Source organism: Lissotriton helveticus, chromosome 7 (genome assembly GCF_964261635.1).
Source record: "Lissotriton helveticus chromosome 7, aLisHel1.1, whole genome shotgun sequence".
NCBI classification, from domain to species: Eukaryota; Metazoa; Chordata; class Amphibia; order Caudata; family Salamandridae; genus Lissotriton; species Lissotriton helveticus.
The window spans coordinates 822,958,090-822,983,551 of record NC_136068.1 but is presented as its reverse complement, the minus strand read 5'-3'; the positions used below and the strand labels follow the sequence as shown (position 1 = coordinate 822,983,551).

Below are 25,462 nucleotides of genomic sequence, written 5' to 3'. Positions count from 1 at the left end.
TAGCCTGTATGCTGAACAAGCTGTGAATCTGAATAGAATTGTGTCAGAAATAACTGCATCTGACCTAGCTATAGGTAAAGCTGCTGTGGGAATTGAACCTCAATATTTTACTGCACCCCAATATTTTGATAATCCCAAAGTGGCCTTCAGTGGCTCGGCTCCAGCACCCTTGATCTTGCAATAAGAGTCACCACCCTTTTTAGTTTGAGCATTCGAGACCTGTTGTATATACTTTAGTATTATCGTATTATATACTTATATGTGTATGTACTTTGTGGGCTCTGGAGATCAGCCCTAGGACTTTTCTGCTTCCGCTTAGGGACATTTTTTCTGTTCAACTGCCTCTATTTAACTGTCTTGATAGAAAACGACCAGCAGAGGTCAGTAACATACCAGAATTGCTTTCTGCTGAGGGACTTTCTTTTTTAATTTTTTTCTGGCAACTGCCTCTATTTAACTTTCTTGGTAGAAAACGACCATCCGAGGTCAGTAAAATACCAGAATCACTTTAGCATTCTCTAGATTCCAGTCCATAGAAATTGTCTTCCATGAGAACCCGTAGACAATAATATTTTTTTCGAATCTAATATTTTCAATGATATGACCACCAAAGGCCCTGATTTTATATTACAAACAGAGATTGGACTATACCATTTTCCGATGAAAGGCAACATTTCTTTCCATGTGTTCCCATACCTGGTGTGTCATGCAGTTTGGTGCTTACTTTCCCTCCATGTTAAAGAACAGTAGATGTTTCAGTACCCAGGCTAATGTGCTGCATAGCTAAATACATATAAGGTCCTAAAGGCGAGGCCGATTGCATTGCAAATCCTTGTTTAACATCTGGCCCCACAAATAGCAGAGTGATGAAATAAGTGACTGAGTCTACTTAATAAGTGAGTTCTAGGCTGATGAAATGTTATAGAGTTGTATTACAAAATCTCAAAATAGGCATTACAGAGAAATGCAAAATATATATGCCAAGAAGGCTCATTGTCTGAAATTTAAAAAAATCCACCTCCCAATAAGCAGCAAAAAGTCATAAGTGCAATAAACAAAATCCTTAGGAGGAAAGAAAAAGTCACCTGGCTCACCCCCAAACCCAGATTTTTTTTACACAATTTACGCATAGGTAATAAGGAAAAACTGCAAATTCAGAATGGCATGATTAGCAATATCACATATTGGGCATATCAGAATCACAATCATCCTTGAAACTATTATAACACCAACCCACGTTGGCAGAGGAAATATTCCATTAGCTTCCTCAGCAACAGCATAGTTTGGAGATGTTCATCATAATATGAAATATCTATCACTAGTGTATGTTAGCGAGTCTACCTCGGAACTTCTACTGGAAGTGTCCTTTTTGGAAAGTTACATTAGGAACACCATGAAAGTTTCATTCACAATACTCTATAAGGAAAATAACCAATTGCATCACAGTGTCTTGTATTCTGTGAAGAATGTGGGGAGAGAAGACTTGCAAAGGGACATTGATTGGGAGGTGTATTGAGCAGGAGCAAGATGAATAAAACAGCAAAAAAACAGCATCCATTTTAAGAAAATGATGTCCTTACAGAAATGTGTTATAGCAAACTACATTAATAAACACACTTCTAAATGTCCAAATAAAATAGTTTCAAGTACACCATGATCAAATGTATTGGTTATGACTGTATTCATTATAAAAATAATTATTATTAAAAAATAATGTGTCATAAGTGTTTGCAGATCTAGAAAAAGCTTCCACATTGGTGGGGCAGGATAACCTCTATCAACCATCCTTAGAAGAATTTTGCTGACTCCATGCTTCTTCAAAAGTAGAACCCATCAAGGGGTTATTCTCAGTGTGACTTTATACGTGACTGCCTACTCAACACTTTATGCGATGCTGTGAATTTGGCTATGGGCCGATTAAAAAATATGGTTTCTGGGTTGAACTAAACCTTATGTTTTAAGGCCTCTCAGGCTGTTAGCGTTTTAAAAGAGAGTGGCGTTGGTGTTCCATTTAAGGAGGCCAGAGCGGAGGAGTAGCTCTTAATAGTTAAATGTTGGTGGGATGAAAGCATCATCTCTTTAGAGTGCTTTAATGTTTTGTGGGAGTCAAATTATGTCTATACATACTAGGACTTATTAAGAAGCACTTGTCGTGGGTGGTCGAATTGATGCAGAGATCTATCTAGGCATCATTTTAAAATAGAAAATAACAATAATTAACTGCATCATTGAGGAGCCCATTATATTTTCTTTGCTGTTTGAAACAAAATAGTGACGTGCTTTGGTGTCTTGTTTTCATAGCACATCCTGTACCACTTTGCTACAGAAAAACAACTACATTGATTAATCATTTTCATGTCTTCCAACATGGTTTATTTTTGCCCTTTTTTCTTGAGTGTATATAAATCAAACAGCAATGGTGAGGGTTTGCCTTTATTCCATCTGTAATTTCCACTGTGCCCTTTTCACCTGGACTCTCAGTAGCAAATACAAGGCTATTAAAAATTTAAGAATAGGACAGGGAGCCAAGCCTATTATAACTTTGTGGGTCAAAGAGTGTGTGATGTGACAAATTCAACCCTTAGCATTTGGTGAATCAACTTCGATGGATGCTATTCCATAATGAGGCATCAATCCGTCATTTTCTAACTGTCGACATAAGGCCAATCTGAAAGGAAACCATATATGGTGTGAATTCTATTTGAATCCTTATGAAATTATGCCATTTTCAAATAATATCAAGTTAATACTTACATCTGTTTGGGTCTGTTCAGTAGATCTTTGATGGCCCTTATAGTTGCTTCCTAAGGGATGCTAGTATATTATGCTTCCACGTCCATGATGACCAGAAGTGGTGTGTCTGGATGTCTTTAAACTCGGTGGGCATTTTCTGTACTACTGGTTACAGAAAGAAATCTGCAAACTGTTCAAGTGTTCCAACAGTGACCCGATATCTGAAACTAGGGTTCATGCAAGGGGTGGTGTTTTGATCTTGTGAATTTTCATTGAACAGTTAAAGCATGGTATAGTTGGGTTGTCTACTTTCAGAAATTCACTCTTATCTTTCGAGATATATAACCATTTTCACTGCTTCATTTACCAGGGTTCTAATTTCCTTAGTTACTGTGCTCTGTCTGTTACCTGGCAGTTTTCTATAGCTGTTGGTATCCGATAGTAGCCGTTGACATTCATTCTAATATGTCGTTTTGTCCTGTACTACTACTTGCCTTCTTTTGTCAGCGGTTTTTATTATACAATGTTATCATGACTCCCTAGTTTTGTCAAAGCTCTTCTCATAACCTCGGAGGTTATCCAAATGCCTCTTTTGTCTGCTTCTATTTTGTACACGTCTGCGAAGAGAACTTGCACAAAAGTAGTAATATGGTGATGAATTGTATTTTTGGGTGCTGTATAGCGAGATTTTGCTCTAAAGTCAGTGTTGTTGGTTGGTTTCATTACTCCTTAAAGGGGCCAGTCTTTGAAAAAGGTGTGCAGTCTTAACTTCCTGAAGAACTGCTGCAGTTCAATCCTATATTCAAATTGGCCAACGAAGCTCGTTGGTGGGCACATATTCAAGACCAATATTTAGTATTTTTCTTTCCATTGTATTAAGGGTAGTACTTAGAGGGATACCCCTAAGTTCAGGACAGAGTCAGTTGTCGAGTCTTGCCTTGCTTTGCTTCATGTGTGAGGCTTGATTTCTTGAGATTTATTTTTCTGCATGTTCTCTTCTTTTCCCCCTACATCATCCACTGACTCTTCCTAGAAAAGGCTTATTGGAATTGGTATCTGAGGAGGAAGCTGGGGGCTGATTACGAGTCTGGCGGTCTTCCAACCGCCAGACTCGCAGTGGCGCAGCAGTCGTGGTCCACCATTCTGCTGATTACGACGTTCACCATTGCATTGGCGGTGGACCTCTGGCTCTACCAGACAACATTCGTTACCTGGAGGTGGCGCAGCTGCACCACAACGCAATATGCTGAGCCAGGATTGGCATAGTCCTGCTCAGCATATAACGAGTTCCTGCACCCCAAGCCATTTCATGGCAGAGCCCTGCCATAAAAAGGCTGGTGGTGCAAAAACAAAGGGGGCACTACATGGCCCCAATGTCCACCCCGCCATGGGATACATTCAGGGGCGCACAACATGTGCCCCCCCGTCTGTATTCCCAAAAAGTTCCAGCACAGCATGGATATCCATGTCCATGCCATGTTAGAACTTTTTTGCCATTCCCATTGCGGTGCCTGTTTTCCAGGCACCGCCATGGGAAGGGTTCAACTCGTAGTAAGGCTGACGGTCCATTGCATGGGCTTGGTGCCGCTGTGCCGGTGGAGAGCAGGTGAAACTGTGTCAAACTTGTAATCGGGCCCTTAGTTCTGTTTCTCTTGTGACTCTCTGTAGCTATATTCCAACATATCCCAGTGTATTATGATAATGTATTAAGTATGGGAGCTCTGTGCCTTCCCCACCCGCATCTTATAAGGAGAAGAAATGAAACTAAATACTTTTCCTATTTTTTCCTTCTATTTTTCTTAATGTATATTGCCACACTTCCATAACCCTTGTTTAGGTGTGATTGCAAAATGCTGATTTGAACATGACCAGCGGTTTTATTTATGGGGCACACACACAAAGCCCCCAGCTCACTCAGGAACTGATCACAGATCATCTCAGTATTGACAAGGCTCAAACTGAATTAGATAAATAGATTCAAATTTAATAAACAAAATCACACCAAAATGACTACAATTTAATGTTTCGTGTTACTCTTTGATCGCAAAATTACCGAAAACTTCCCAATTACATCTGAGTGCATAATTATACATAAATCGGCACAAAAAATCTTACCCTAGGAGCACAGGAACAACAAACTTAGCAATAGCGAGCAGCTGCTGCTGTTTATTTTCTATTGCATTTAGCTCTATTTTCTTAGCGCAAAATTCATCCTCTGGTTCATTTTGGATGCGAGCATGCATTTTGTGCTATGAAAAGAATCCACTCTACTGTGTTCCATGTGACCAGATACCTTCTTGCTGAGGTCAACACAGGGTAAGCCAAGACATTCTGTTCTCTCTTCACCTGTAGTAATTCTAAGAATGAAATAGGGTGATATTTAGGTGATGCCAATGTAACTCAGTGCTGTGCTGTGATTTCATGTGTGAGGGTGATATGATCTGAACTGCTGGTTGGTACCTTAGAACCACACTTTATTCGGTTATTTGCATAAAAACCATAAAAGCAATACAACAACAACACTATAAAAATGTACAAGCATAAACAATAAGCCACACACATAAAATACGTATTTATAAAAACAAATAAATGCCCAGGATCACAAAAAACCCATCAATAGTAAAGTCAATCACAGGTTTTCCTCAATCTCTTGGCGGCTTTAAAAAAACAGACCACATTAAAATTAACTTCTGTAGTGAGGATATGGGGTTAACTGCAGACATTGCTAAGTTAGCATAAGTGAAATATATGCTTAGACACCATTCTGCCACTTTTACACGCAACACTACATGACTCAGTTCTCATAATTACTCTGCTTGCGCTTCTTCACATGAGAATTGTCTGCCTTTCACATATCTAGCTGTACACCGTGCTCTCTGTCTGCACAGCGTGTTCAAGGTCGAATAACAATGTGTGCTGTTGATTCACGTTGGTTAGTCCCACGCACATAGACATAACAGAATTCGCGTAATATGGCGCACCCAACGTTTGGTCTGATACTTATTCACGAGACACTTTAGTAGTGCTTGTACTTGTCCACAATACCCTCACTCCTGTTTTCCGGAAAGCAGTTGTGACGGCTTAACCTACCTATATTGATGTTTTATAGGTTCTTTCAAGCTTGATATTATAAAAAGGTTGTTACTATTCTATTGAATTGCTGACCCTTTTGCGCTACCACGCAATTAAGTTGTGTTCCTATTCTTTGTCCTTATGGCTGATATTGCATAGTGGTGCACCACTCCATCGTCATTTGACTGCATATGGAGTGCCTGACGCGGGTATCGCGCTTATTTTTGTGGTTGGTGTAGCCTGGCTTACCACTTTGAGGTATTTTACTCATGCCTAACCTTTCCGGCAGTGAATGGAGATGATAAATTGTTCCATGCATACACTCCCACTGCGGTAACTGTTTTAAATCGGCCATATACGATGCTCGAAGTTTCGATTTCGCCATGGCAACACCGTATTTGGTTTAATGGCACCCTCCCCCACACAGTGACTCCGGTCTGTTTAGGCCCTTTGTCGATTCCTGGGGCCACTTGGCCAGTTTTGGCTGGGTACACACCTCATCCACGCTATCTACTAGCCGCTATAGACGAATTGCGTGTCTTGCACACCTCTTTAATTGAGGTACATAGGGCTCTAGTACAATACGTTTCCCGGAATCTCCAGGTGGGAGCACTTGGGGTTGCAGCACAACCAGCTGGACCGGCCGGGATGTCGATTAGTCCCATCATGGTTAATTTGGTTATGGGCAAGCGTCCACAGAATAAGGATGATTTACCGTTCTGGCTTGCTGAGAAATTTGACCAGCTGGAAGCAGTATTTCCTAATATCACTCCTATGGAAAAACACAGGATCCTAACAATATGTTCGAAGAAAGACTTGATAACAGAGGTAACCGATTGTGAGAAGTGGGGTAAAGTGTTTGCAGCATTGTATGCGAAGTGTTTCGGCACACCTTCTATGACTGTGCTGCACTCCGTGATTAAGCGTGTTCAGGATGAGCACGGCCCGGAGGGAGCGGTTGAGTTTGGAATGAGGCTTGTCGGAGTAGTTGACGTAGTTGCTGATCTCATACTTGGGAACGTAAAGGGAGATGCAGTTAACTTTCAGGTGTCTAATGCTTTGCGCCTTGGCCCAGAGTACAGGAAACCCCGCGAGTTACTGAAAATTATTGCGGATGCTTATAAGACTATTGGACGCCATAGTTTGGGTTTGAAGCCTTTTGCTAAAATACCGGCACAGCAGCAAACTCAGACGGTGAAGTCTAATAAAGATGACCTTCCTATTTTTCCTAATAAGAATTGGAAAAATAAAAAACAAGGGGAGCAAAAACAGAAACAAGGGTCACATGCAGCGTCACCAATACCCGAGTCTTCTGAGCGCACTTATGATTTGCGCGACAGCGCTAGAATTAGGTCTCCTGACAGGTTTCAGGTCCCTGATAAGCGTTCTCCTCGTTCTTTGCAGGAAATATCAGGTTCACAAGCCGGTGGAGGAGATCGCCAGGATCGCGGCAGAGGTCTTGGTGCCCCGCAAGGACGCGAGCTACCTCGTCAGACTGACGGTAAAGGAAAGCAGGAAGATTTTCCTTGTCAGCGCCCTCCGTTTCAGAAAAAGAAAGTTGCTGCTTTAACAGCGAGATATGCCACAGATGGTGAGAACCCAACTTTGGAACCTAATATGGGCAGTAACGCTGCTGGAATGCGCAGCGGAGGTAACAACAGTGCGGCAAGCTCTGCTTCCATTTCTGAAGGCGCCAGCAACTGACACTTTCATCACAGTTGAGACTGCTGACACCTGAGTGACTCCCCCTGACAGATTATATGACATATTATTTCTGATTGAAGGTGATATACAATGTGTTGTTAAAGGGATTTTTGGGGAAAATCTGACTTCTTCTTATGGCATGTTGTTAGCTGAGGCAGATTGGCCTCCGCCTTTTGTTTTAGCCGCTCTGAGGGGGGAGGATGCAATCCCCCCTAGTTTTTCACACACAGTTTCCAAAGAGCAAGCAATGGCTTTTGCAAAAGAGTGGGCTTTGGTGCTTGCGCCGGCTCTGTAGTACCGTACTCAGGTGGGTTGGGATAAACTTTCACCACCGCATGAGATACCATTGCGTTCTATGCCACAGCCACAACCCCAATATCCCCTCCGGTGTAGTGTAGCTCCTATTTTCCCAATAGGCTCTGCGCATTGGAATAGTACCTACAGCAGTAAAGGCCTAGGCCAGACGTTAACTAGGTCTACTACTGTCGATGCTAGACTTAATTTTTGGGTTTGCCAGCTAAGCTCAGAGTTCGCTAGAAACTTTCTCGAATGTTCAAGGAAGGATTAACTCCCCTGATTAGACAAGAAGGGATTTAGTTTCTGACAACCATAGAACATGACAACTTTGCTCTCCCCTAATCAAGAGTCAATCTCAAGAGTCGTGTGAGCACAAGGCAATTATTTTACTCAGTCAGTACGTGCATTCTTAGTCTCATCAGAATGTAGAGAAAAGGAAGAGACGGGCGTGTTCAATAAAAGATGTTATTTATTGATCAGTCTCTTTTCTCGTACAAGAGAAATGGATCGATATTATTGCAATACTTATAGTTAAGTAAAGTGCATACATTAAAAGCAATAGTATAAAATAATACTGTAAAAACATTGATATGGTTTCTGAGCCATATGATGTTTTAAAATGATTAAAATATATTTACATACACATATACATTTGACTAAACGTGCTCAACTGGTGTTTCTAAATACGCCTACCCCGTGTACCTGACCTAAGTCTAATACGTGGGCGGGAATAGAAAGTTACAGTTTAAGTTAAGTTTGTTTTTGCCAAGTGAATAACTAAAGAATTCTCTAGGAGGGGTTATTCAGTTCTGTACCTGGAATTTAGGATGAATGAGGAATGGTATCTCTTTCTCTGCTCTCGATATTCCAGGCTGCCTGCGAGGGCTGCCCAGAAACGCCGGTGCTGGGTCTCTCGGCTTGAGATAGCAGCGCGTCTCTCAGCGCGTCAGGAAGGCGGGGCTGCTGCCTGCGGGGTCTGCTTCTGCTCTCGGCTTCGGCAAGTATGGCTGCTCCGTCTTGTCACCACGCGTGTGTTTGCATAGGGCAAGGTCGGCAATATTTATACCTTAAAGGTGCCGGGATTGACGTAAGGATGGACATAGGTACGTCAATAAAGATGTCATACGACTTGCTCGTTAGCACATTCTTTACTAAAGTTCTCTGTGAAATCAAAACAATGGCCGCACGGATTATCCAGGTTGTCATAGGTTTGATTTGTTATGAGAACGTCGTATGCCTTATCAGGGGCTGGAGGAATGTCGCTTGTCTAATTAGATCTCAAGCGTTATGACCTAATCAGATAACACGTTCCTGTGCCGTAGTGTGACTGCGTCAGATAACGGTATCTGCATCATGGGGGATTTCTTGCCTCATGGGCTGACTGTTAGTTAACTAGCTAGGTAGTTTAACCAGAATAGGGTCAGGAATAGGGGGATCGATTCAGAACCTATAGAAATACACGACACCCACTCCACGCTAACTATGGTCATATCTACTAATCTATGCATAGTATAACATAGTACAACATACTATAGAGTATAGTGTATACCTTACCACCCCAAAATACATAAATGCATTTTGAAATTTTCAAATATACTGAAAAATTGCAGTCATATATATTGTATGCACTTAAGCTATGAATTAAATGCAAAAGTAAACACGCATCGTTATGCATTATTGCTTGTTGGTATATGAGAAATACACATGAAATGGCTCTTAATATGGCTATACAGAAAAAAAGTCGAAACCATTTCATCACATAAAATATATTGTGAACATACCAGCGGGCAGCTAAAGTCTATATAAAGTCTATAAAGTATCTAAAAAAAATAGAAATCTTAGTTCTCTAGGAATAGTTTCTTACTTTAAGCAGAAGGTCAGTGTCCCGGGGAAAAAATATATAGAAAAATATTTTAAGGGCTTGCTGAAAAAGGTTGCTGTCCGTGAACTGGATTGTAATTGTTCATGTGACTTTATTTTTTAAGTTGAAGGCCGGATTCAGGGAACGCCGTGTGCGAGTTTACTCAAAAGTCTCTATTTCTGTTCCGGAGAGAACATCATATCATTCAGGCTTTCGAAAAAACTGTCAACAGCTTCATGGGAAAGTTCCACTAAGTCGGAAATAGGGGTAACCATGCATTCATGCACATGATTGTCTGCATTGACATTCTGATTTGCATTGCTGACAGAAGGTCGTACCTGTTCGATGTTGCTTTCATCTTGAACTTCACTACTCTTCAATCGCAGTGGTGAAGATTCCAGGAATGCCGTCATCAGAATTGGCAGCCTTTGAGGGCAGCACAAAGCGTGAACCTTGGTAGGAACCAGCAGTGTATCTGCATCCACCGGCGCATCCGATTGTAGTGTCAGACAGGTGTCTAACACGCATTCTTCTCCGCATAGCAGACACCTTAGTACAGGTAAAACACACCTTTGCCACATTGGTCGAAATGATAGAAACCAAGTCATGTTCAGGTCTCTAAGCCGGGAGAGTCCCAGGATTTTTGATATCCGGTCCCGGTATCCAATGGCTAGGATCGTATCTTCCATTGTCGCGAGAGTTTGATCTGTGACATGGGTTGCCATATCGAAAAATAAGGACTAGGAATAGGATTCCTGCAATTAGTCCCAGGACCAAGGGAAGTCCGCCAAAAATCGAATGGACGAAATCTGGAAAAATACCCAGTATGGCTTTGAATGGTGTTAATGCCATCGAAAATACTGTCTTAAATACCTTTGAGACCCCTGTGGTATCAGAAATATTTAAGATTTCGCTCAGGATTTCCGCGAAATGTACGGGGGAATTGGTTGATAATAATGTATGTATCTCTGCAGTCGTCCTTGCGACTTGTAGATCATACGTTTCTTTTGATGACGTGAGCCTTGTAGGCGTCTGAAGAAGCACTGTTTTCATTCTGCTTAAAGTGTCTATTCGAATAGAAGTAATTTTCAAACCGGGCCATGCCCTTGCCTCCCTGTCTGGAAAGGAGCTGGGGAACAAAGAACGTCCACAGCACTTGACCTTCGCCGTCGTAGTGACGAGATAAGGAGTCCCGGGCATAAGACTACAACATCTGCGGTCTACAATAAGAATGTAACTCCCATTATAGAGTCTTCGAAAGAATGGTTCTATTTCAGTTGCAGGTGCGCCTCACTGGTGACATGAAAGGTTGTATGAATTCCCTTCACAGGCTCCGTGCAAACTAATACCGTTACACAGAAGCGTGCCGCTTAGTGACATAGCACAATTGTTGCCACTAAGAAACACTTTCTGTCCTTTGTTACTGACACATGCATGTGAATAGGGCAGGTTCCAAGTTGTTTTAAGGTACCCCTTTCCCAATTTCTCGTACATGCCAGCCTGTATATATTTTTGGCAGTATTGAAACCTGAAGGTTGAGATTGGAATATTTATGATTCCGTGGATTATCCATTCACTGACAGGTCGTTCTGACATTGTCAACGGTAATCTTTCTAGTTTTTCAATGCTCAAGATTGTATAATCAGCACCCTTCTGCGCCATACCGATTTGTCTATCAGTAAGGTTAAAGATTTGGAATAGTGACGTAGTGTTGATTAAACGCCAAGGCACATAGCCTGAACGCAGATTTTGTAACGTCCAGCCAAGCTGTACGATAGAACGCAATTGTGACTGACCATGTTGTAATAACAGTAAGTCTTGCGATAATATATCGATTGCTGAAGACACAATGCTGTCCAATGAAAAAATTCTGGAGGACAGAGTCATTAACCCATTGTCCACTACAGAAAGTGATTTTTCCAAATTAATACGATCAATTTCACGTATTCTCTCTGCTGTTTCAATTTGAGTAACCTTCCAGGCCTCATTGTATGCTGCATATACAGAGGCTGCTATGAAACGCTTTTGACGCTGTTTGCGTGGTCCCATTATGAAATCACGCAAGTCAGCACCATCAGTAAGTAAAGTTAGGTGTTGCTTAATTTCAGGCAGTGTGGAAGACTGTAGCCATTGAAGGCATAATTTGCCCACACTGTAGGTTGTTATTATCCCTGGGTGATGTCTTTGGGGATATCTAGGGTCTGGCCTGGTCATTTTGAAACCCTGTGTTTTATTCAGGAATCTATCTTGACAGTTATTTGTATCTGTGGGCCAGATCAACCATTGTTTCCAATCAGGATGTGTTCTGTTTTGGTTAAGTATATGGTTTATGTCTATTCCTTCATCTGTATCAGAGTTATTGCTAAACATTGTTGGCTTTGGAATAGACGGGTTATTTAAATCTTTGATTTTGGCTAAGCCAAGACAGGTGGTTTGTTGAACAGTGTCATTTAAAAATATCATTTGTTCTGGGATCATGCAGGCTCTAAACAAAGCTTCTATACCCTGTACTTGCCATTCTTTTGTACCCCAAACACTTTTCAAATCAACATTTTTGTCCCAATAATCGAATCCAAAAGTATTCATTTTTTCAAAGAATGAATCAGAATAAATCAATTTTGTGTTGGTTATCATGGTTTTGGTCCCTGTCTTGTTTGACAATTTATAATAAAATGTTTCAGCATTACTAGTGTTAAAACCTTGAAAGTATGAATATTTGTCATAAACGGTTCTAGAGCTCCCTTTTGGAGGTGTAGCACAATGTTCCCATTGATTAAAATTTAAAACATTTCTAGGTTGTGCAGATTTATGCAAGAAATGGTTACCATAGTGGTTATAGCAATACATACTATCATAATTTGTAGAACCTTGCAAATAATCATGTTTTGTAAATTTAGCAGACATTACTAAGTCAGACATCATATTGTTTATACTTTCAAAGTCCCAATCATCAGCAAATGAGTTTGGTTTTGCAAAGTCACTCAAAGAGATCTTAATTTGGTGTGGATATTTCAGGATCTCGACCGGACCATAAATTTCATAGTCAGTGTTGTCCCAGGCTACCCCACCAGGTATTGGAATTGCTGTGAAGTTGGCTGAAGAAAGTTCTGAAGAAAGTTCTCTTTTCTCGACGTGTGAAGATGTGTGTGGTTTGAGGACCAAGTTGATGTTCTGACTTGCTGTGTCCATTTTAGCATATTTTCCCTCAATGAAGCGTCCCAAAGTAAATACCATGATGAGCCAAAGTATGAGGATAAATGCACCAAAACCCACCCAAAATTCAATCCATGGAGAAATCAGATATGTTTCTTTTAGTTGTTTCAAAAGTTCCTTCGCTTTGTCTTTAAAGGATTTTGATGATGGCTGTGTCTTTTGTTCGCTGAAGCCTTCAGAGGAATCATCGAAGTTGATGAAGTAACCGGATGCAGTTCTGTCAATTGTTCCAATTGGTTCAGGATTTTTGTTTTTTGCATTTTCACTTGGTACTTCAGTATAGATTGGTGTGTCTCTGCTAAATGTCTTTATTTGGGTTTTCAGAGGTCTAAGTTCTATTGCATTGTTGCATAGTCCTTGTTGTTCTTCTGTAGGCGTTTCGAATGTGATGAGCCTCTTTGTTAGGACCTCTGTACTGGTAGCAAACCTTGGTGTTCTGCTACTTATTGGGAGTCCACTTGGCCTACTGTTTGTTATCGGCCACATGTTGTGGTTTTACCAGGTCGATGGATACAACTCGGTTCTCCTTTTTTCCAGCAAGTGGCGGTAGTACAACTGATCTTGTCCCGTTGACAGACAAGACAGGAACTGCTTTTCTGTAAGAAGGCCCAAATTCCTTCTTTACCGCGATCTTCTCCCTGACTAGATCCCCGACTTTTGGAATCCAGACAGGTCTTGCTGGGACAGGTGGTGATTCTTCAGTGGTTGTTGGCTGTTGTTTCAACTGTATGTTGCTCAGGTCTTTTCTTGTTTTGTTTAAGTCCTGCAAAATAGCCAAACGGTCTTTGACATCAAAGCTTTTTTCTGTTACCACTGAAGTCTGACTATCAAGGTCAGAGATCAACATCCTAGTTCCGAATAATAATTCGTACGGACTGAATCCCTTCAGAGAATTTCTTGGCAAGTTATTTAGACTACGTTGGACACTTATTAGATGTTTGACCCACCCAGCTCCCGAACCTAATACCTTTGCCGTTATAGATTGCTTTATGTCACGGTTTTTTCTTTCAACAATTCCGTTCCCCTCAGGGTGAAATGGACAAGAGTACCGCAATTGCACGCCCATGCTGACCATGGCCTCCTTATAAGCCCGAGAGCTAAAAGCAGGACCATTGTCCGAATGCAGAATGCCAATTGCGTATGTGCCGATAAAGACCCGCAAATCTTTTATAACAGTTCTGGCGTCAGCCGTTCGCTGGGGCCACATCCATATGAATCTCGTGCATGAGTCCACTGCGACCAAGATATATTTATAGTTACCATCCCTTTGTAAGGGACCGCAGTGGTCTAGATAAACACAGGCTAATGGTTTATCCGAGATTAGAAGGGGCGTCTGTGCTGGACGTCTCACAGTTGATACTTTCATTTTTTGACATATTTCACATGCTAGAACATAGTTCCTTGTTTGTCTTCTCATTTGTGGCCACCAGTATCGCTGTTTTAATAATGATACTGTGGCTGAGACGCCAGCATGGGTAGAAGCAAGCCCTTCGTGTGCCGCTATTATTAGTCCTAACCTATGTTCCATGTTTGGAATTGCCCTATCCCCCACTCCAGGGATTTGAGCAAAAGGAACATTGTTTGCATCAGTTATGTATGAGTATTTTACTGGAAAGCCTTTAGGGAGTGGTTCTATCGAATCCTTTTCTGAAGCGCTGACAGCTTGTAATATTTCACTGTCTATTTTTGTTTTTGACCGGGTGACGGCAGCTACGGAAGCCGTTTGCACAGCTGCCTTCGCGGCCTCATCAGCCAATGAATTCCCTGCAACGTGAACGCCATCACGTTGATGACTCAGTGTATGTATCACGTGAGTCTTTGGTAGTTCTTTTTGTAAAAGAGCTACTTGTTCCCAGAGCATTTTGTGCTTGATTGTGCCACCTTTGGCATCCTTGAAACCATTTTGAAGCCAGATCTGCAAGTATTCATTGTAAGATTGAACGCAATAATACGAATCGCACACTATGAGTGTGGGGAATTCTCGATCCGTATTTTCAAGCGCCATCTTGAATGCTAGTAGTTCAGCTCGCTGAGCTGTACAATCTCCTAGGGATTGTGTTTTAGTTAGGGTTGGTTTAAATTTCCCTTCGTGCCAACGACCTTTAACAATCGCGCACGCAGCACTGTAAGCTTGTTTACCCCCTACTGCGGGTTGTGCTGATCCGTCTGTATATATTATACAGCCGTATTGGTCTAGAGGCAGAATTTCGGTTGGCAGAGGACATTCGAATTCATATTGTAGAAATTCTTGTGTTTTTAAGTAAGGATCAAATTCGTACACCACGTCTGTTGCAGCAAGAGAGTTAGCCCATTGTATCCATCTCGGATGGAGTGCTTTCGCATTTGGAATGCTTGCCTTTGTTACCGCCTCTAAGGCTGGTATTGGTGTCACGATTATTATTCGTTTACCTTGTGCCAGGGCTCGTTCTTTTGCTATAGCTGTCTGTGTTGCTGTAAGAATTTTTTCCGTTGGGCTAAATTTCATTTCAGCCTTAGTGTACAAGTGTGATTTGAATGCAATTGGTACCTTTTCTCCCTCATTAGAGGTCAGGTATGTGAATCCGCATCTCCCGGGGATGACTCGGATCACAAGGTTGCGTGTATTATCACGTGTTTCTAATTTTGTCTTAATTAGCATGTCTGTTTGTAAGGATCTCAAAATGTCTGTGTGTGTTTGAGTCCAACTTGATCTTTTAAAATCTGGTTTAATTAGATCGTAAAGGGGTTTGACCCTTTCTGCGTAATTTGCAATGTAAGTTCTTCCGAAATTTAGGAAGCCTAGAATTGACTGTAGGTTTTTTAGTGTTTTAGGAGCTTGGATTACGGCACATTTCTCTAGGAAATTGTCTGCCAGGCTTTTGCCTTCACTTGATAACTCATATCCTAAGAATAGGACTGTCAGATGGGCAATTCTGGATTTTTTGAAGTTGAATTTGTAACCCTCTGCAGCGAAACCAAGTATTATGGTGTTCACTCTTTTCAAGTGAGTTTCCAAGTCATCATCTGTTAAGTAAATGTCATCGACATAAGATAATGCTTCATCATCATATAGTTGTAGTAATTCTGTTACTCTTGCTGAGAATACCCCCGGGCTGTTCTTGTACCCCTGGGCTAACCGACAGAATTGTTTTTGAGTGCCATTTACTGAGAAAGCTGTTAAATATCTGCTCTCTGGTGCTATGTTTTGACAAAAGAATCCGTTGGAGATGTCCAAGGTAGTTTTGTATTTTTTGCGCACTATGTTATTCATTAGTGCAGCACTGTGTGAGTTTTGCACTGCAAAAGTTTTGCAACATGTGTTAAGGTGTCGGTAATCCAAAACTAGACGATATGAATTGTCTGGTTTGGAGACCGGAAACAAAGGATTGTTCATTTGTGAGGTGCAAGTTTCAATCACCCCCTGGTATTCTAGCTGATCTAGTATTTCATTTACTTGTTTTTTAGCTTCTTGCTTAATTGGGTACTGCCTTTGTGCAGTTGGTTGTGATTTTAACTGGACTTTGTGAGGAGGAGAATCCTCATCCCATCCTACATGATTTTTATATAAAGCAGGTGCTAAGGCCACTGCCCACTTTCTAGCAAGTGTGTATTTTTTATGAATCGGGATTTGATTCGAGAAGGCAGGCATAATTACTTCTTCGCCATGAGGGCACTCCCTGACAAACTCTGGTGGCCAGTCTTTTTCAGCTAAAAGGATGTCATAACCCTTTGAGAGGTTATCCCAAAATAGTCCCCTTATTTTCCTAGTCTTATCTCCCTCTATACGTAATGTTATCTCGTATATTTTGTGGGGCTTGCTAACTCTGGTATCTGCAGTTTCCACTTGAAGGTATTCATTCGTGTCCACTGTCTCCAGATGATTCATAAGGACTTTGCGAGCTATGCTCACCTCTGCTGCGCTGTCTAGCATTGTCTGAGCCCACTCTCCGTTTTTCAGTTGTGTCCTCAGTATTCTCGGCATTGTTAACTACCTTGATACTGGCTACCTTCTTTTTTGGAAATTGTGATTTCTTTTTCAGTTGAGCAGGTTCCTTGTCTTTGGACTTGGCGTGCTCTTCTGATCGTCCTCTTCTTTCCGATTTCTGCGAGGAATTCTGAAAAGATTGAGAGGGACGTGTATCAATGTCTTGATATCTATCAGGTTTTTTAATATTATCCCTATTTCTAAGGTTATATCTATTCCCAGAGGGTTCACTCTGGGGTGACCTTTGTCTCGGGTTTGGAGATTTCTCTCTTCGCCTAGGAGACCTTCCTCTGGACTGGAATTTCTTTTCTTTGGGATTGGATTGTTTGTTCCCATCCCAGTTCTTTTTTGGTGAATTATTATTATTATTAAAAAATATTTTTTCTGGACTTGTAGTCAGTTGCGGTTTTACTGGTATTCCACCTAGACTATCTCTGCCTAGTTCTTCATAGGATTTTTCTATGATTCTGGCTATTTCAGCTGGTTGGTCTGCTATATCTGTCTCTTTTAACCTCTGGCGGATCGCCACGTTTGCTGCTTCACCTTTTATGTTGGCTAGTAATATAGCCGAGACCTGCTTGAAGTCTTTCAGTAATTTCATACCAAGAGTTAAAGCAGGTTCTGGACCGTATTCATCTTGAATTTGTTTTAGCACATCTGGTATTACCGAAATGGATGGAACACCGTGCGTTTTTGTGTAGATGGAAGCAAAGACTGTACCCCAAGTGTCACAGTCCTCAATGTGTGGTGCGATTCCCATTGGGAGACATATAGTCAGAATCCTGTGTTTTTCTAATGGGGTGGTGTCAGGAAACACCGCCTCTATTTGGGTAATTTTCTGTGCCAACCAGAATGGTATTTGTTCCCGTTTAGCTGGAACTTTACCTAGGCAGGATTGGATGTTCTGTGGTGTAATTTTATTTGTGTTCCCCTGGTGAGGGGTCAGCTGTGGAAGTTTAATCGCTGGCTGAATTGTTGAAGTCCGCATTACATACTGAACTAATTGTCTGTGAATTTTTAGTAGTTGTTTTAGCTGTATTAACAGCTCTGCTGCAGGCATTCTTTCGATGTCTGGATATGGTGTGTATCCGGCTAGGACCGGCCACGTTGCTCCTGGTCTTCCTAAAGGACCGAGCCTTGTAATGTGATTATTATGTTTTAGGGCGCCATCAAATAAGAGCAAATGCTCTTGGAATTTGAGTGGTACTTCCACCTCCTCGAAAGGAGTGTACTCATTAGGAGGTTCCTCTACTTTGTAATAGTGGAAGTACTTTGTTATAGTATTAGCTGCTGGAAAATGTATCCATGTATAGTATACCTCTGTCCGCCGATATTCGTGTGCCTCGATTACGAATATGACTGTGCCACCTCTAGGTGTCAGTCCATTTTCTATAAGTTTTAAGGTTATAGATCTCCTTTTGGCGACCGGAATGAGTATTATATCCGCGTCTGCTGCTTGCATGGTAGCATCAGCATCTGCTATTTCAGTAGCTAATCTAGTAACCTCTCGTTCTTCATCGCTGTCCATTTTGCTGACAGGATGGTATTATGTTTATTTGCAGATCAGGTTTCTTTATGGAAACAGAGATTAGATGCACAATATTTTGGAACACTGTTTATCCTTCAACGTTGACTAGACCAAGAACCATACATAGGAGTTCCCTCCTGCGAGGTTTTGGAGGATATAATAACCTTTCACCCACTCCAGACGTCTTTGGAGTATTTGGGAAAAGGGGTCTGAGTGAGAAAGCACGACTGAGTTACTCTAAATGTCTTACGTTAGTTTTATCGCCCTTTCCAAACGCGTTGGGCGCCATGTAGTGTAGCTCCTATTTTCCCAATAGGCTCTGCGCATTGGAATAGTACCTACAGCAGTAAAGGCCTAGGCCAGACGTTAACTAGGTCTACTACTGTCGATGCTAGACTTAATTTTTGGGTTTGCCAGCTAAGCTCAGAGTTCGCTAGAAACTTTCTCGAATGTTCAAGGAAGGATTAACTCCCCTGATTAGACAAGAAGGGATTTAGTTTCTGACAACCATAGAACATGACAACTTTGCTCTCCCCTAATCAAGAGTCAATCTCAAGAGTCGTGTGAGCACAAGGCAATTATTTTACTCAGTCAGTACGTGCATTCTTAGTCTCATCAGAATGTAGAGAAAAGGAAGAGACGGGCGTGTTCAATAAAAGATGTTATTTATTGATCAGTCTCTTTTCTCGTACAAGAGAAATGGATCGATATTATTGCAATACTTATAGTTAAGTAAAGTGCATACATTAAAAGCAATAGTATAAAATAATACTGTAAAAACATTGATATGGTTTCTGAGCCATATGATGTTTTAAAATGATTAAAATATATTTACATACACATATACATTTGACTAAACGTGCTCAACTGGTGTTTCTAAATACGCCTACCCCGTGTACCTGACCTAAGTCTAATACGTGGGCGGGAATAGAAAGTTACAGTTTAAGTTAAGTTTGTTTTTGCCAAGTGAATAACTAAAGAATTCTCTAGGAGGGGTTATTCAGTTCTGTACCTGGAATTTAGGATGAATGAGGAATGGTATCTCTTTCTCTGCTCTCGATATTCCAGGCTGCCTGCGAGGGCTGCCCAGAAACGCCGGTGCTGGGTCTCTCGGCTTGAGATAGCAGCGCGTCTCTCAGCGCGTCAGGAAGGCGGGGCTGCTGCCTGCGGGGTCTGCTTCTGCTCTCGGCTTCGGCAAGTATGGCTGCTCCGTCTTGTCACCACGCGTGTGTTTGCATAGGGCAAGGTCGGCAATATTTATACCTTAAAGGTGCCGGGATTGACGTAAGGATGGACATAGGTACGTCAATAAAGATGTCATACGACTTGCTCGTTAGCACATTCTTTACTAAAGTTCTCTGTGAAATCAAAACAATGGCCGCACGGATTATCCAGGTTGTCATAGGTTTGATTTGTTATGAGAACGTCGTATGCCTTATCAGGGGCTGGAGGAATGTCGCTTGTCTAATTAGATCTCAAGCGTTATGACCTAATCAGATAACACGTTCCTGTGCCGTAGTGTGACTGCGTCAGATAACGGTATCTGCATCATGGGGGATTTCTTGCCTCATGGGCTGACTGTTAGTTAACTAGCTAGGTAGTTTAACCAGAATAGGGTCAGGAATAGGGGGATCGATTCAGAACCTATAGAAATACACGACACCGGCCGGTGCAAAAGCTCCCATTTCTGAAATTCTAGATCAATTAGAGTATCAAGGAGTGATTGAGACATGTGTGTCACCAACGAATAACCCTCTTTTTACTGTAACCAAACCTTATGGGTTGAACCGCCTAGTTTTGGATTACCGATATTTGAACTCTCCATTGTCGAACCTGTGCGGTTCAAAATACCCATAGTTCTGCCCCCGTGGACAGTCTTGTAAGAAAAAGATTTAAAACCACACTTGACATTTCCAATGGCTTTTTTAGTCATAATCTGTCCTCTACAAGTAGTCAATGGACAGCATTTACCTTCGTCGGAAAACAAAAACAAATAAAAAGGTTAGCCATGGGCTACAAAAATAGCCCGGGCGTTTTCGCTGCATGTGTCATCTCCTTGTTAGACGACATAGACCCTGATGCGTACTCGTACGTTGATGATATTTATCTCACGGACGATGAATTATGGCTGCATCTTTGCCGCGTGGACCGCATAATAGTTTTGTTTGCGGACAACAGTTACAAATTTAACTTTGCAAAATCGCACATTGCAGAGTACACAGTGTTGTTCCTGGGCTATGAGCTCAATTCCACATTCTTTATGGCCTTCTTTCCTTTTCGGTAATCATGTCTAATCCTGGGTTTAAATTTGATGTTTTTATTTCCCCACATATAGGACTCTTTATTCCAGTTTCCAAATTCTATAAAGCCATAAAAAACTGGTATTCACTTTTAAAATACTACTATCAGAAACTCCCCAAGTGTGACCTGTATCATAACATTTAAGTAGGTACCCAACGTTTACAAGTCTACAAGTACAATAAGCATATGTAGACTCTTGGTCACTATGCTACAATCATCACTAACTATAGAATTCATCTCTTCCCATGTAGACTCTTACTGTTATTAATCCAGACATTTGATCGGTGTATACATATCACAGCATGAGACATACATATCCTATGTCAACACCCTCCATTACCAGGTATAGATAAAACCTTACCCAGATACCATTTGATCTTGCCAAAGACACACGTCTGGCTGACGTTATCTCCAATCTTTGCCTTCTAGGTAGAATCGGTATCCCTTATTTTTTATATCCCAGCACGCTACAACTAGTGTGAAGAGATGATTACTTCTCTAATCTATATTCAGTAAGCTTTTTATTTTGACAAAAACTACTTAATCCTCTCTTGAGTATAATTACTGTAGTTCATTCATTTTTGATTCTAAGGACTTTCGTGCAAACTTATATTGTAGTATTCATTGAATATGAGCACTTTTCACTCTTATCTGTATCTAGTGTTTCACACGCTCCTTTCTATTCTGTTCACTTCTGGGTGTAGCATTGACGAAAATGTTGCCTAGGTAAATTGTAGATCTGGCAACTTTAATTATAGTATCCAGCATGAGACATGGTGGCAGTACAACGTAGATCACCACAAAATGTTTATTTTAAATCTCAGTGTGTTTTAGGATAGTGTTTTATGTTAATTTTACTCATTTTTTAGCACACATTTGTGGCTTTCCTGATGAAGGAGCACAGAGCTCTGAACCGCGCGTTGAAGACCCATCATACAGCCACTATGTTGCAATCCTTCCTCTGTTAGAATTTCAGCATTATGTCCAGATAATTGTGATATAGGCTACCAATGTGATTGTTTGTCATATCTAATGTGTCATGTCATTTGTGTTTTGCCACCAATAGGAAGGATCATGTTTGTTGTTGTTATGTTTCACAATAAGATATGTTTTTAAGAAAATTAGAATACAAATAATCACGTTTTAGACAGTACTTAGGTTCTCACACTGAGTTTTTTCAAACCATGTCCTTTCTAATATGAGAAATAAACACTAAGGGAGGTCCCAGGGGAATTTTTAAAGACCCTTACTGCTAAACCCCCTGACTATAAATGACACCAACAAAAATTAGCAGTGAGTCAATGTGAGAAGTTGGCCTGATATGCAGTGCTCACTATTCTAGTGATCACTATGTATCAGTCCAAACAACCCTTATTGATGATTGGTTGTAAGTCAACCTTATAGACCAGCTATCCTAGTAGCATGGATACGAGCAGTCTAAGGCTAAGACTCTAGAGGGCGTGTTAAGCCAGCTGTTTTACCATCACATCACCCCTTGAACACCCAGTGAAAGGACACCACACAAGTGTTATGAAAATAAACAATGTATTTATTAGAATCACAACAACCCTGTACTCTTTATGAGGACAGGGTGCTAAGCACACAACAAAACTCTTGTGAAAATACTTAAGTTAGCACGTTATACACAAATGCCCGAGGGGCACGAAAAACCATATACTCTAAAAGTGGAATGCGAATTACTAGCAGGTAAGTAACGATTCTCAGAGGCTTTGGGATCGCTAGGACTGGACTACTGAACCTTTAGATTACTAGCAGGAGGCCTAGGGAACTCGGGTGCAGAGTGTGCACTCTCACGCGGGATGCGGGACAAAGTCTATGGAAGCTAGAATTCACAAAGTTAGTGTTCACGGGCGAACCCGACCTGGTAGGGAGAAAACGACAGTGGATCCTGACCCTTGGATAGTGAGGCTATGCTGGGACACCGAAGTGCCGAAGTTACCTAGCCCAGGGGCTGCAGCTGCATAGGTCTGAAAAGACGTCGGGAATCCTCGTGCCGGACCAGGAGCCTGGAAGGAAGAAGTTGCTGGCAGGCGACCAGTGAAGAAAAGTTCGATGGATCCAAGCCTGGATCAAGGAAGAAGGAAACCTGAAAGCAGAGGGGACCAAGTTCTTGAATCACTAGCCAGTGATTAAGTGGGCACCAGGATGGCACCGGGCGAAGTCACCGCAGTCAGGTGAGTGGGCGCTGCTGGGCTCTGCAGTCTCTCGGACCAGGAGGCGTTGTCGGCGACCAGGATGGAGGTGCGAGCTGTCCCACGAAGGTTCTTGCTGTCGACGTCGCTGGACCCAGGATTGGGCAACAAGTCTTGGCAAATGCAAGGCCCACGCGGTGGACCTAAAATGGCGTCTCAGCCGGACCAGGAGGGTCCAGGGTGCTTCTCCGATGGAGGGAAGCAAGGGCCAGTCTGGAGCAACCAGACCAGCAGCAGTGTGGTCGTCGGGCGTCGTTCGGAAGGCCACAAGCCAGCGGGCTAGTAGCCAAACAACGCGGTGAGCAGCAAAAAGCAGAAAACCCTGTCTGGGACGGTGCTGGCACCGCCCCTGGCAGGAAACCCTTTGTCCTTATTAGCAACAATGCCCCTGCACTAACACAAAAACCATATGGTAACAATTTCCGTATACGATTGTAACATAAGAAAATGACATATAGTGCATCAATCTAAACAGTTCGTGCAGATACGTGATTCAATAAAAGTTCGTCTATTGTGACGGGTAAGTCAGTCAAAAGTCTGCGGTGGGGGTGTCCATTTTCTGTTTAATGTTCCAATTCAACAAAAGCCAACACGTGTTTCATCGCACGGAACAAATGCGAATCTTCAGGGCTATATAAGAAATACAAAGTCTGTTGGAACTCCACATGTTTCGGATATACTTTTCATAAAAAAGACCGGGTGACTTTCAGTGTCACCATGGTGGACAAAGGCATGCGCAGAGAGTGGTAATGTGACTTTTTGTGTATGTGGGAAAAAGTCATAGCTAAGGTGACATAGGTGACATGGTGCTGGTGCTGTGTCTAGTGGCAAAAAGTTGTAAAAACTGTCAAGGACAAAGTGACTGATGTGACTAGTAGTGCGTAGCTTGGCATACATCCTGGCCGGTTGTGCGAGTGAAGTGATGAGACAGGGTGTTGTGTGGTATAGAGAGAACGGGGTCCCAAGATTACTGCTAAGTGACATAGTTGAACTTTGTTTAAAGTTGCTAACGACATGACAATGTTATAACATCTTGGTAGACTATTACTTAGTGCGCGTGGGTAATGGTATTCAAGATTGTTTGTCTTCTAAAGTGCGCAGTTAGGATAGTTTTAATTCAGTGCGGGTGAACTCCCGTTCAGGTAAACCAGACATACCTGGAGAAAGGCTTTATAGGTCGGAAAAGTCGGTAAGAAGTGGACACAACAACGAGCGCGAAGGGACCGGTCAGGGTTTGATCTGTGTTGATCATCAGTATATGGAAGTGAATAATGGGGAGACAAATGGAAGAGAAACGGAGGAAACAATGTCAAAGGTAAAAATATGAAATGCTTGTCTGTAATGTAAGACAAGGAAAATGAAAAAAGGAAAAAATGGAAAAAGGAAAAAATTATTATTATTACTAATGCTGGGCGTCTGCTGGAGACTATGGAAAAAAGGAGGGTAGAGTCCATAGAACAGAAATTAAGCTGGGAAAGAAAAGCGAGGCTATGGCTTTATGCCATCCTTAAATCTAGTAAACTCAGGAACTAACGTTATACCAACAAAAATTATTATCAATAGGATTAACATAACGGGAGCCAATTGTGAGTGCAGGCTAATCCTATCGTGATCGGGCGTTAAAAAGACATGCTGGACATTTAAATAATACGAAGTATAATGGTGTGTTGTAAACAACGGAACTCACCCGGCCAGCCAATTATATTAACCAAATTGGCTACAAAGTAAGGGAGGTGACTACCACAGGTGGCGGCAAGAGACCTCATATGTCGTTTAATAGGACTGCAAATAGGACTGCAAGCTTCGATGTGTGGATAAACACATCTGAAAAGAAAACAAAAATCGCACCTTATTTATCTAATTCCGATTTCGATAAAACACACTACTATCGGGTGAGGCGGACCGCATGGTATTGACGGAAATCCTACCTTCGTTTGCTGCAAGTGAGGTGGAAACCGGGAGGAGCGAGGTTGGTGTGGTTGCAGGGCGGGTGCGCACTTAAACCACAAAGTGCCTAGTCCTTCGGAAAAAGTAAGATTAGAAGGGCGGGTGAGATACTCTCCATGAAGTGGAGGGACCGCAGCCCATAGATATACGAGCGTTGGTTGTACATAGACCACACAAGTTAACGGTCTAGAAACGCTTACCTGGCGGACGTGTATCTCCCTCTGCGGGTTTCCCGGCGCCGTGTTTCGTTGACGGACACGTGACCGGAAGTGGGGCTCCTTTAAATAGTGCTGATGTGTCGGTGAGTTGCACCGACTAGAACGTAGCCATGGTAAACTACTGTCAGTATGCATGGCCATAATAAGAAGAGTTACTACCACGCGTTACATGGTAGAATGCAAAATACGAGTATGGCTCGAAAAAAATGTTTAAATGACTAACCCGCGCACACGTATTTTGCGCGGTAATTAGAGGTTGAAAAACATGTTTTTTTATGAGAGAAAAAGCTATAATTCTTCTTATACCCAACTAATTTGGTGCTAGTAGCGTTATGGCGTGTGAAGTGTTACACACTGATTTTTAGTACAGTGTCCCTCCCCTAGGGGAGGTGATGTGTATGATTGCTTTGC

General features: G+C 41.8%; 1 protein-coding gene across 4 annotated transcripts in view; it reads left to right on the top strand.

Moving 5' to 3' along the window:
* Positions 1-25,462, top strand: part of LOC144767075 (neuropeptide Y receptor type 6-like) — a 399,172-nt gene that overhangs the window by 234,223 nt on the left and 139,487 nt on the right. Inside the window, exon 2 of one of the 4 annotated variants that reach the window (XM_078650700.1) lies at positions 7,210-7,396. The exons of the other annotated variants lie outside the window; for them this stretch is intronic. The gene's annotated coding sequence lies outside the window, so the exon portion shown is untranslated. The remainder of the gene's footprint in view (positions 1-7,209; positions 7,397-25,462) is intronic. 4 annotated transcript variants of the gene reach the window in all.